At 34.6% G+C, this 10,435-nt stretch overlaps 2 pseudogenes; one reads left to right on the top strand and one right to left on the bottom strand.

The window, feature by feature from the left end:
* Positions 1-920: 920 nt before the first annotated feature.
* On the top strand, positions 921-1,663 carry LOC126766786 (putative nuclease HARBI1; annotated as a pseudogene).
* A 4,128-nt stretch (positions 1,664-5,791) lies between these two features.
* Positions 5,792-6,672, bottom strand: LOC126766787 (uncharacterized; annotated as a pseudogene).
* Between the last annotated feature and the right edge of the window lie 3,763 nt (positions 6,673-10,435).

The raw sequence follows: 10,435 nt of genomic DNA on the forward strand, positions 1-10,435 counted from the left end.
TCCAACAGCATCTTTGAAAAAATACGGTCCAATGATTCCACCAGCGTACAAACCACACCAAACAGTGCATTTTTCGGGATGCATGGGCAGTTGGCCACCAAGATCATGCGATTTAACGCCTTTAGACTATTTTTTGTGGGGCTACGTCAAGTCTAAAGTCTACAGAAATAAGCCAGCAACTATTCCAGCTTTGGAAGACAACATTTCCGAAGAAATTCGGGCAATTCCGGCCGAAATGCTCGAAAAAGTTGCCCAAAATTGACTTTCCGAATGGACCACCCAAGACGCAGCCGCGGTCAACATTTAAATGAAATTATCTTCAAAAAGTAAATGTCATGAACCAATCTAACGTTTCAAATAAAGAACCGATGAGATTTTGCAAATTTTATGCGTTTTTTTTTTAAAAAAAGTTATCAAGCTCTTAAAAAATCACCCGATAAAAATATAAGCAAACATACGTCTGTAATAGCAATGCATGTTTCTGAGCATTTTCATTAAATGCTCAGCTCTGTTCACGCGCCACTGTTAAGATTTCTCCTTCTAAGCTAGCTGTGGTGAAATGCACTCATCGCATTTTGTTAGCTTTTGACAGTTCACACGCTTGTCCGTTGTTGGACCTTCTCTATAAAATATACGTTCTCTGGTACAGTAGATCATGCAGTAATTTATCTGGGCTCTCGACTGTTTGCTGCTGGACAAGCTTATGTAGCACTTATGCCGGTATTCTGCAAGCAGTCTCAAGTCTCTAATAGAGACGAATCTGTGGTGAAATCTATTTTGAAACTATTTGGTATTCTGGCGAGTTTGTCTCATCTCTAATTGAGCCATATCAGTCTGTAACTTGTTATGTGCTTTGCAGCAGGTCATAGAAAAATAAGAACACAACAAAGGCTGATGATGTTGGACTATTTTACTTTATGATGAAAAAACGAGAGGAGGAAGAGAGGTAATGTATTAATATTTATAATTTTGCAATAATGGGTAATAAGGTGCATATCTTCTAGCTACATTCGCAGGCGCAATCTGACTGTTTTGCGAAACAAAAAAGATCCGTTTTTATACGAAGAGAACACATTCAGGAAGTTCTTCCGATTTCCCCAATCTTTGTGCTGGGATCTCATTAATCAACTCAAGCCGTATGACCAACAGCAAACATCGATTCCATTTGAACTTCTGATGAGTTACATTTTAACCTTAAAGAAACAGTATATTTTCATGCAATCAAATTTCTCTAGTTTATTTCAGTTTTATATTTTTTATGCAATGGCTCATATCAGTGTTGCGTGGGAAATGCATATTTCGCGGTGATGAGCCAACCCACCAATACAATATATTTGTAAATTGGTGGTGGGTAAATTGCGTTATTCCTAATGTTGAAGAATACAATAGAATTAAATAAATTGTATTCCAATTTAAAAGAAAATAAATCGCTATACAATAATTTTATTCCAGATTTTATTCGAAATTTGGAATAAAGGGTGTAATTGGAGCAATTGATTGCACTCATGTTGGCATAATTGCACCTGCCTTTTGAAACACAGTTGTACCGCATGAATATATGAACAGAAAAGGTTATTATAGCATTAATGTTGAAGCGGTAAGTATTATATTCAATAACTAATTATTAACCAATTTTTCCAATAGGTTTGTGACGATGAACTAATTTTCCGGCACGTGAATGCAAAATTTCCCGGCTCATGTCATGACTCCGGTATATACTACTTCGCCAGCAAGGATAAAGTTAATAAGAGAACACTCTGATGGAGCTTTTAAATGGCTTTTGGGTGATTCGGGATATCCATTGGAGCCATGGCTTCTTTCACCGGTGGCAAACCCTGAAACACCAAATGAACAAAACTTCAATACTAGGCACATAAAAGCAAGAAACACGATTGAAAGAGCATTTGGAGTTCTAAAATCACGCTTTCGTTGCATTTCAAGAGAACGTACATATGACCGCTGCAAAGCACATAACAAGTTAGAGACTGATACGGCTCAATTAGAGATGAGACAAACTCGCCAGAATACCAAGTCTCAAAATAGATTTCACCACAGATTCGTCTCTATTAGAGACTTGAGACTGCTCGCAGAATACCGGCATAAAGTTTGAATACGGAAAGCTCTCTCCTCCTCGGCTTTTCCTTTCATTAAATCCATATAATTTCGGAACATTTCGTCCGTCGTCATTTTTTTACTACGGGACGATGACGGAGTGCAATCATTGGACGCATCCGAAGTCGTATTTAGAGGTGACAGTGCAGCTGTGAAAACTACTTCTTCCTAAATTAGAAAAAGATAAAAACAATTATAAATCCTGCACACTCATATTGGTCTTTCTTGCTATTCTTACCTCTGTGCCAATGGTTGGTACATCAGCCAACCCATCAACCGCAATTGACCCTAACGTTTCTAACGCTCTCTGCTCCGTTTCAGAGAGCTCACTTGTTAAGCTGGGACCGTCTCCTGTCACCAGCTTGTGCGCCTTGGCTTTCCTTGCGCGTGACCTTATTTGGTTTTTCCAATGGCTCAGATTCTGTAAATCAAAGGACATAAATACATACATATGCCAATATCTATGGTTAAATATTACCTCTCTCCATTTTATGGGGTTCCGGGTGGGCCCTTTTAGGGCATTTAATTGCACGGAGAGTTCCGCCCAAAGCTCATCCATTCTTTTCGGCCGCGATGGGTCGTTTTTGTGTAACTTTATCTCCGGGTGCACCCGCACAAAGTTAAGATAGTACTCTATTTGCTCCTTCGAGGTGCGCAACACTTTATTATGATCTGTAAAAAAGATATATTATACATATACTATAATAATCATAAAATAATGAAATTTATATTGTTTACATTTACTTACCTTCCTTTTCCATTATTATCAAATATAAGGATGAACACATGTGTTAATCGATAACTGTGTTGTTAAATTTTTTCATATTTACTTAACAATTGATTCAGATAAAACGCATATGTTAAGCATTTATTATAAACTATTTCAGTATTAGTTTTCAATAATTGTACTGTGCAATTATTAAGAAGAAGTTTTACTGCTGAAATTTTATGAAAAAAAAAACTAATTGCATGTAATTGTTTCATACATTACGATTGTGCACTTGCACTCATCTCTAATCAGCTAAACTAAACAGCTGATTGCTGCCCTTCTTTTCACCATACTATTTGGAGAATATTTTTGAGACTGTATCTGCCAGAATACCAAAATGAGACATCCTGACTAACAGAGTCACTAAATTACGATTGTCTCAATTAGAGACATGAGACAATCGTGACAAGCAGAATACCGGCATTAGTCGTTGTAGATCTTTGGACGGTGCTCGAATTGAAGAATTAGACTGTTCAAAGTTGACAGGTAAAACCCCATGTAACATTGAAGCTTTAGAAGAAATGATTCGATTAAGAAGTAATACTATAATTCGTAAAGTCGTCAATAGAACTTGGTCGCAAGTAATATAACAATTAGTCAATGAAAGGTTACGAGTAGATATTAAATGCTGCCTAATTATCGATTTACTTAACCCATACTTCATGTCATAGTTCATATTTTAACAAATTTGAGGTTTCTCAAATTAAACTAAAATATAAAATTAAATTACTTATATAGCGAGTTATGCAAAACGGACCTAATTTTCCTTACACTCGTGGTTCCAAAATATAAATTAAGACAATAATAACATACTAAAGAATAAAAAGAGTCCGGATTTCCTGTAAAAAGCCGAAGAGAACTAGTTGAGAGGAGTGAGTTTGTAACGAGCTCAAAAAATGCCAGTACAAGGACAGGAGCGAAGCTTGGTCTTGAAGCAAGGCCTGGCAATAAACTGAACTGAAGATAAGCTTAGCTCCAGGTAGTCAAAAACACTACCGGCGTCGGGAACCAAATCCTGCAGCCAAAGTATGGCTACAAAACAGAAGTGAGAAGGAGATGCCAACAGTGTTGGTTCTATTAGTGCGTCGGTCAGGGATTGACCTAATATTAATGCAAAAGCCAACAAATGAGGAGCTTATATTGAAGTCCACTGATTGCGCGAAATCGGTTTTAGCTCGAACCGCCAGCAGCAGCACCGACAGAGGGCAGCTGAAAGGTTAAGCTGTCAGCCAAAAGACCGAAGATAAAGGGAGTGACGGCCGCTAAATTTTTTGCTGTATTGTAATTAATGTGCTGAATGAAGGAGATACCACAGAAAAAACTAGCAGGACTGAACAGAAATGGGTCCAAGCTGCGCTGAAAGTACTATTAAGTATGCCGGGTGGTACCGTAGCCAAATGAAAATTAAAGTATGTCACGATGAGAGATCAGTCTAATTTGATACGGCTGTACCACCGCAGCGGACCTGCAATCCATTTCTGCCCACAAAAGGCTACGCATTTGTAAAGTCCTTCCAGGATTAGGAACGTACTTAAAACTGAAGCATCAGTCTTATTTAGACTTCCTAAAGCGACCTTATTTTAGATAGAATGTGGAAGAGATGTTATTGTTTTTAATTCGAGGTTTTTTTTCACTTCCTTCTTTCTTCTAGCACTGTGCCCATTCATCTGTTTATCATCTGTCATTTGGTTTCAATCAACTTAATTGATATTAGCTGCGCAAAGTTTAAATTGGTTGTGGAATGTTTTGTGAATTTTTTGTTGCATTTAATTTTTTTCTTATTTCAAATGCATAGTGAAAACTAACTAATGATAGACTAAATAATCGATTGTTGATTGTTGCCTGCGTTTTTACATCGAAAAACATGTGAATTTCTGCTCTCATTATGCAAGGGAGCTTAAAAAAAATCATTTAAAATAATATTACTTTTTAATGTTAATAAATAAATCTATATCACCTGAAGCATTATTATGTTCTCGCAACATGTTGTATAACAGTTATGTTGAACTAACGGAACTTCGTATTCACAATTATATTAACATTATTAATTATTATTATCATTGTATATGTCGGAACGCTAATACTTGTGTTTTATATGTCAGTGGACACGCGTATGGCGAAGTGCTAATATTTTGTACCCGTAGGCAACTGTATACATCAGAGAGTCTTTTGAAGTAGGCGAAGTATAGGCGGCATAGTAGCAGAAATAGGGCAACTTTTACTGACTGAGGTTTGATCGTATTCTGCGAACAGAGAGAAGAGAGGTAGGTGCTTTAGTAATAAAATTTGTAAAGTGAACTTATTGTACTACAGTTAAATAAAACTGTAAAGTGTTTAGTTATGGAATCTTCTACGAACAAAATCTCCGACATATGTAAAATTGATCAAGGAGGCGTTTTTTTCTTTTTCGAATTTTTTTTGCTTTATTTTTTTAATTTTGTTTGAATTTTTTTTTATTTGTCTGTTTGAATTATAGCATATTCTATTTTTTTGCTGTAAAATGTTTCTCACCTGCAGATGCAATATGTATTCTCATTATTATTTACCGCTTACTTTTGCTGCGTGATATTTATTGAATTTGGTTTCGGTTTTCGCTTTTTTCGCAATTACATGAAATTACCACTTTTCCGCTCAAAAGTCGCCAAAGTTATACAAACCACCATGTCTGAGTTTTTTTTTACAGTCGGTCAAAGTTTTAATTTTTTGGTCGAAGGGAGCATTATACTATATGAAAAAATGTTGTAAGTTAATGTCTGAGAGAATTCTTATGGTCAGAGTTGTGTTGGATGAGGATTATTTTTGTGGAAGATCTTAACCCTCTAACTGGTTTCTTTATAGGTCAATTTGACCCTTTTTTCGAAAAAATCAAAAAATATCCTTTAAAAAAGGACATTTAAGGATTAAAATATTCTACGAAAATGTTTGGCGGAAAATTTCAGTGGGGGTGCCCAAAGACACCATTGTTGTAAATAAAGCTGTTTACGATTGATAAAAAAATTATAATTTTGTTTTAATAGTGGTTTATTATAGTATGCAAATGTTTGTTTTTTTGCTTCAGCAGTAGTAGGACAATGGATTAAAGATTAAACTTAATATGCTTTCCTGTATTTAGCTTGACGTGAATGTTCCGATGTGTCAAGGTTTGGGATTTACCTTTTAATCCTTCTTCCAATACATTTATATCCTGATGAAACCTTTCACCGTGTTCATCTGAAACCGCTCCAAGGTTTTCTTTAAAAAAATTGAGATGAGAGTGCAGAAAATGCAGCTTTAGTGACATCTTAACGCCAATATTGTTAAAACCGATTAGCATGCTTTCAATATTTTCTGCATAGTTTTGTGCTTTTGAGTTTCCAAGGAATTCTGATATAACCAGCTGCATAAAGTCAAAGCTGTCTTTTGCATATCCGACAGATGACCATAAAATTCTTCATCTTGTAATAATTTTCTTATATCGGGTCCAACGAGCATTCCTAGAAAAGGTAGTTTACATTAAATGAAATAAATTATTTCTTAAAACCGTATTTTACCTTCTTTTAATTTTGCTGCAGATAATCTGGGGAAATTTGTTTGAATGCGTTTGAAAGCATATTTAAGTGTATTTAAGCTTTTAATAAATAAACCACGCCCAACTAAATATGCAGCGGCGGAAGTATGACCTTATCTTTTAGGACAAGAGATTCATGGATTACATTTAAGTTACCAATAAAATTTTCTTTACGTTCTTCGAAATATTTAATATGATAATGGCTGCTGGTAGCACGTGAATCCCGTTTACAAAGAAATCACATATATTTTGTGTATCCTGTTTGCATTCCAGCAAATATTGCAATCATTTTGAAGTCTGCGCATACTTCCATTTTATATTTATAGTATTCAATTTTACATATTTAAGAGATTTGAAATATTTGCGTACGTTTTTTTTTGTGGAATACGCAACCGGTATTGATGGATGCTGATTTCCATTGTGCAGTAAAACTGCTTTTAAGCTGTGTTTTGAACTATCTATAAATAGTCGCCAAGCGGAAGAGTCCAGTGGAAGCTTTAGATATTTTAGAACCTCTTCAATACTGCAACAGTATACAAATTCTTCTGATTTTTTAAAATAACTTTCCAAATCGGCGTGTCTTTTTCTTGGCAATGTAACTTTTACATCGGCTTTTATCAAATTCCTGTTTTTCAATCTGGAACATAATATTTCAGCTTTCTCTTTTGTTAGTCCTAAATCTCTTACAAGATCTTCAAAATAAGCTTGGCCTATCAAATTAGGACATATGTTTAAACCACCAGGAGGCAAGTAACTTATATCTGATATGTTTTCAACCGCCGCTGTTATTTCTGTATTGGCGTATGTCATATTGGCCGAAAATGTACATATGTGTAGGCGGTTGAGGCACCGGAACACCTTCACAGCGCACTTCTGGTAAAATGATATTATTTGTTGCTTCGTATGTCATTATCGCGTAGGCACTTTGGCTTCTAGAGCAGTCAATTTCCTACAAAACTGTGAGTTTCATCATTCATAATATTTTATTTTTCATTGAGTTATAAAATTCATAAGAAATAAAAAATTTTCCCAAAAATAATCAAACTTTAACTGTTAATATCTTTTGAACGTTTGGGTTTACGAAAAAATCATAATAGACCTTTGTTGTAGAGCATTCAATTTCCTACAAAATCTAAGGAACAAGATATTTTTTCAAGTAGTTGGAAGCAAAATATAAATTTTTCTATCTGATAATAAGAAAAAAAAAGAAAACTGTGTGTAGGAAGACCTTCCCGTTACAATTAAAAACTCATGTTTGGAAAGGCTTTCTTAGAGGTGTCTAGGAACCTATTTTTCCGAGTACCAAACGAAAAAAATTTTTTTTTTTTTGGATCACTCTAATAAACATACATATGTACATACATAAATGAATTTGTGAAAATATGCGCTTTATTCCGCTTCAATAACAATAATGTTGAGTGTGACATTTTGTCAGGCATCAGGGACAAGCACATGCACACTTACTCAAAATCGCATAAATACCATGCACATGCGTTAGGGTGGCAAGAAAAACACATCACTAATGTTTGTATAATCACATTTAATCGCAGGAAACTAAATAATAACCAAAAACAAATACTCGCACACTCACACACACCCGCGCACAATCATATTAATTTGCGCACTCAATAAAGCTCTTTGTTTAAATGCATAACCATGTAATGAATAACAAATGTTGTTACAATTATATCCGCTGTTAATGAAAATCAAACGCGCATTAATACGCATAAGCAGCAGAGGAAGCAATAACAAGAACAACATTTACAACGTACGCATAATTAGGAATATTAGCCGAAATACATTTATGCTGGCAAAAATGTGCCTTAAATGAAAGTGGCAAGGGGAAAAAACACTAACAAAAAATTTAAATGTTAAAAGCAAAAAACAAAAATTACATTCAATAAAATGAACTAAAAAAAAATTTAAAAAATAAACGAAAAATTAAATAAAAGCTAATCAAGTAAATATTACCTATTTAATTAAATTAGCGTATTCTTGAATATAAAATAAAAGAAAAAGTAAAAAAGAACTAAGTTCGGGTGCATCCGAAGATTTACACTCTTGCAAATTGCTGGAATCAAAGCCAAGGAAATACCTCATGATGTAAAACGTCAACCAGAGGTTCGGAATATACCATATATCACTTATACACTGACCTACGTAAGTATATAAGTATTTGGCATATGATTTGTTAGAAAAACCAAAATCATTATACGTAGTCATTATACAAAATCAGGCGGATATTCATAAATCCTGGTAACGGTCATATGGGGGCTAGGTGAAGTTTTCGCTTAACTGTATTCATTTTAAGCACTGTTCTGAGTGAAATACGTTCTGAAATTTTCATTGAGATAGCTCAAATATTGGCCGATATATCCAAGATAAAATCTCCAGGAAGTTCGAAAATCTTTATATTAGGTATATGGGGCTCAGGGACCCGATTTCACCCATTTTGGATATTCAGAATTACAACTGCAGGAAAAGGATTCTGTCTGAATTTTTTTTTGCATATCTCGCACATTGACCCATATGTTCGATCAAAAGTCAACTATAGGTACTGGGGTTCACATATTTGGTACTTAGGGTCTTGAATAATTTTGGTTGCATTTGAACAATTTTTTGTCATAAAGTTGCATACACTAAAGGTTTTATTTGTGCAAAGTTGAATCCCATTATATTAATTGCTTCATGATTTCTGTACTGGAAAGTAAAAAAATCAAGTGGAATTTAAAATTGTGCTATATGGGAAATAGACGTGGTTATTGCACAGCGTGACATGGGAATATGAAAAGAATGACACGTTCCAAATTTTGCCGAAATTGGGCCGTTGGGTCCCGAGATATGGGATTTCAAAAAGAAGTGGGCGGTGCCACCCTCATTGTCCACGCTCCGAAAAAGCCTTACGATACCATCCCGGCTGCAAATTTTTACGTTTCTGGCGCATTTAGTTATCGATTTATCTTTTCAACTTTCTCGTCACCCTGATCATTTATATATGTATGTATATTTAACCCTATATATCTATCTCGTTAGTTTTAGGTGATACGTACAACCGTTAGGTGAACAAACCTGTAATACTCTGTAACAACTGGTTGCAAGGGTATAAAAATAAAATTGTCCTTTTTCAAATAATATTTTATTTCAGATAATTTTAGTTTCGTTTTCTAAAAATAAATATTAAATATTTTGCCATAAAAATTTGACTTTTAATTTTTATATAAAAAATATTTTATTCAAGTAAGGAAGAGCTAAACTCGGGTATAACAGAACATTTCATACCCTTTCAAATTGTCACATAAGGCTTGTTTAAAGACCTTCTATACCATCTTGCGGGTAAAATTTAATGTCTATGGCGTAGTTGATTTATTGCGCTTTTAGTAGTTTTGAACAGTACTGTAATATCGGGAGTGAATGGAGTTATAATCCGATTTCATCCGTTTTCACACTATCGCTAGGAGTGCTTACAATATCTGCGAAAAGCGAATTTGCTTGTTGTTTCTTTAATGTTGAAAAATCTCCAGCTTTTTTGAGACAAGTTAACTGGGAATGCGTGAAAAATAAAATTGCCTGTACACCGAAAAATGAAATAACGACCGCTCGCGAATGTTCTTCTTACACAATTGAATTCTTTATTTCAGGAATTTTATGACTTAGCCTAAACCTTAACCTAACGGCATAAACTAACGGGACGCGTAAGTATGTATTTATATAAAAGGGGTAAGTAGAATCCATTTCGTTACATTTTAGTATGGTGAGTAAATAAAACAGTATTATTAGGGTGAGTACTTTATATAAAATAAACTTTAACATTTTAATTCAAATATTTAGTATAAAATTAATTCATATACATTAATTTAGTGTTAGTGTTATTTAAAAATAGTATTTATGTTTAAAGGGTGTCGCTTGACGCAACACCGGCCGCCTTGACAGGATCATGATCCTTCAATGTTCTCAAAGAAGCGCAACCAGCGCTTTTGCTCCAGCATGGTGATTTCGAAAGTGCAGGA

The sequence above is a fragment of the Bactrocera neohumeralis genome, unplaced genomic scaffold, assembly GCF_024586455.1.
Source record: "Bactrocera neohumeralis isolate Rockhampton unplaced genomic scaffold, APGP_CSIRO_Bneo_wtdbg2-racon-allhic-juicebox.fasta_v2 ctg2531, whole genome shotgun sequence".
In the NCBI taxonomy this organism is placed as follows: domain Eukaryota; kingdom Metazoa; phylum Arthropoda; class Insecta; order Diptera; family Tephritidae; genus Bactrocera; species Bactrocera neohumeralis.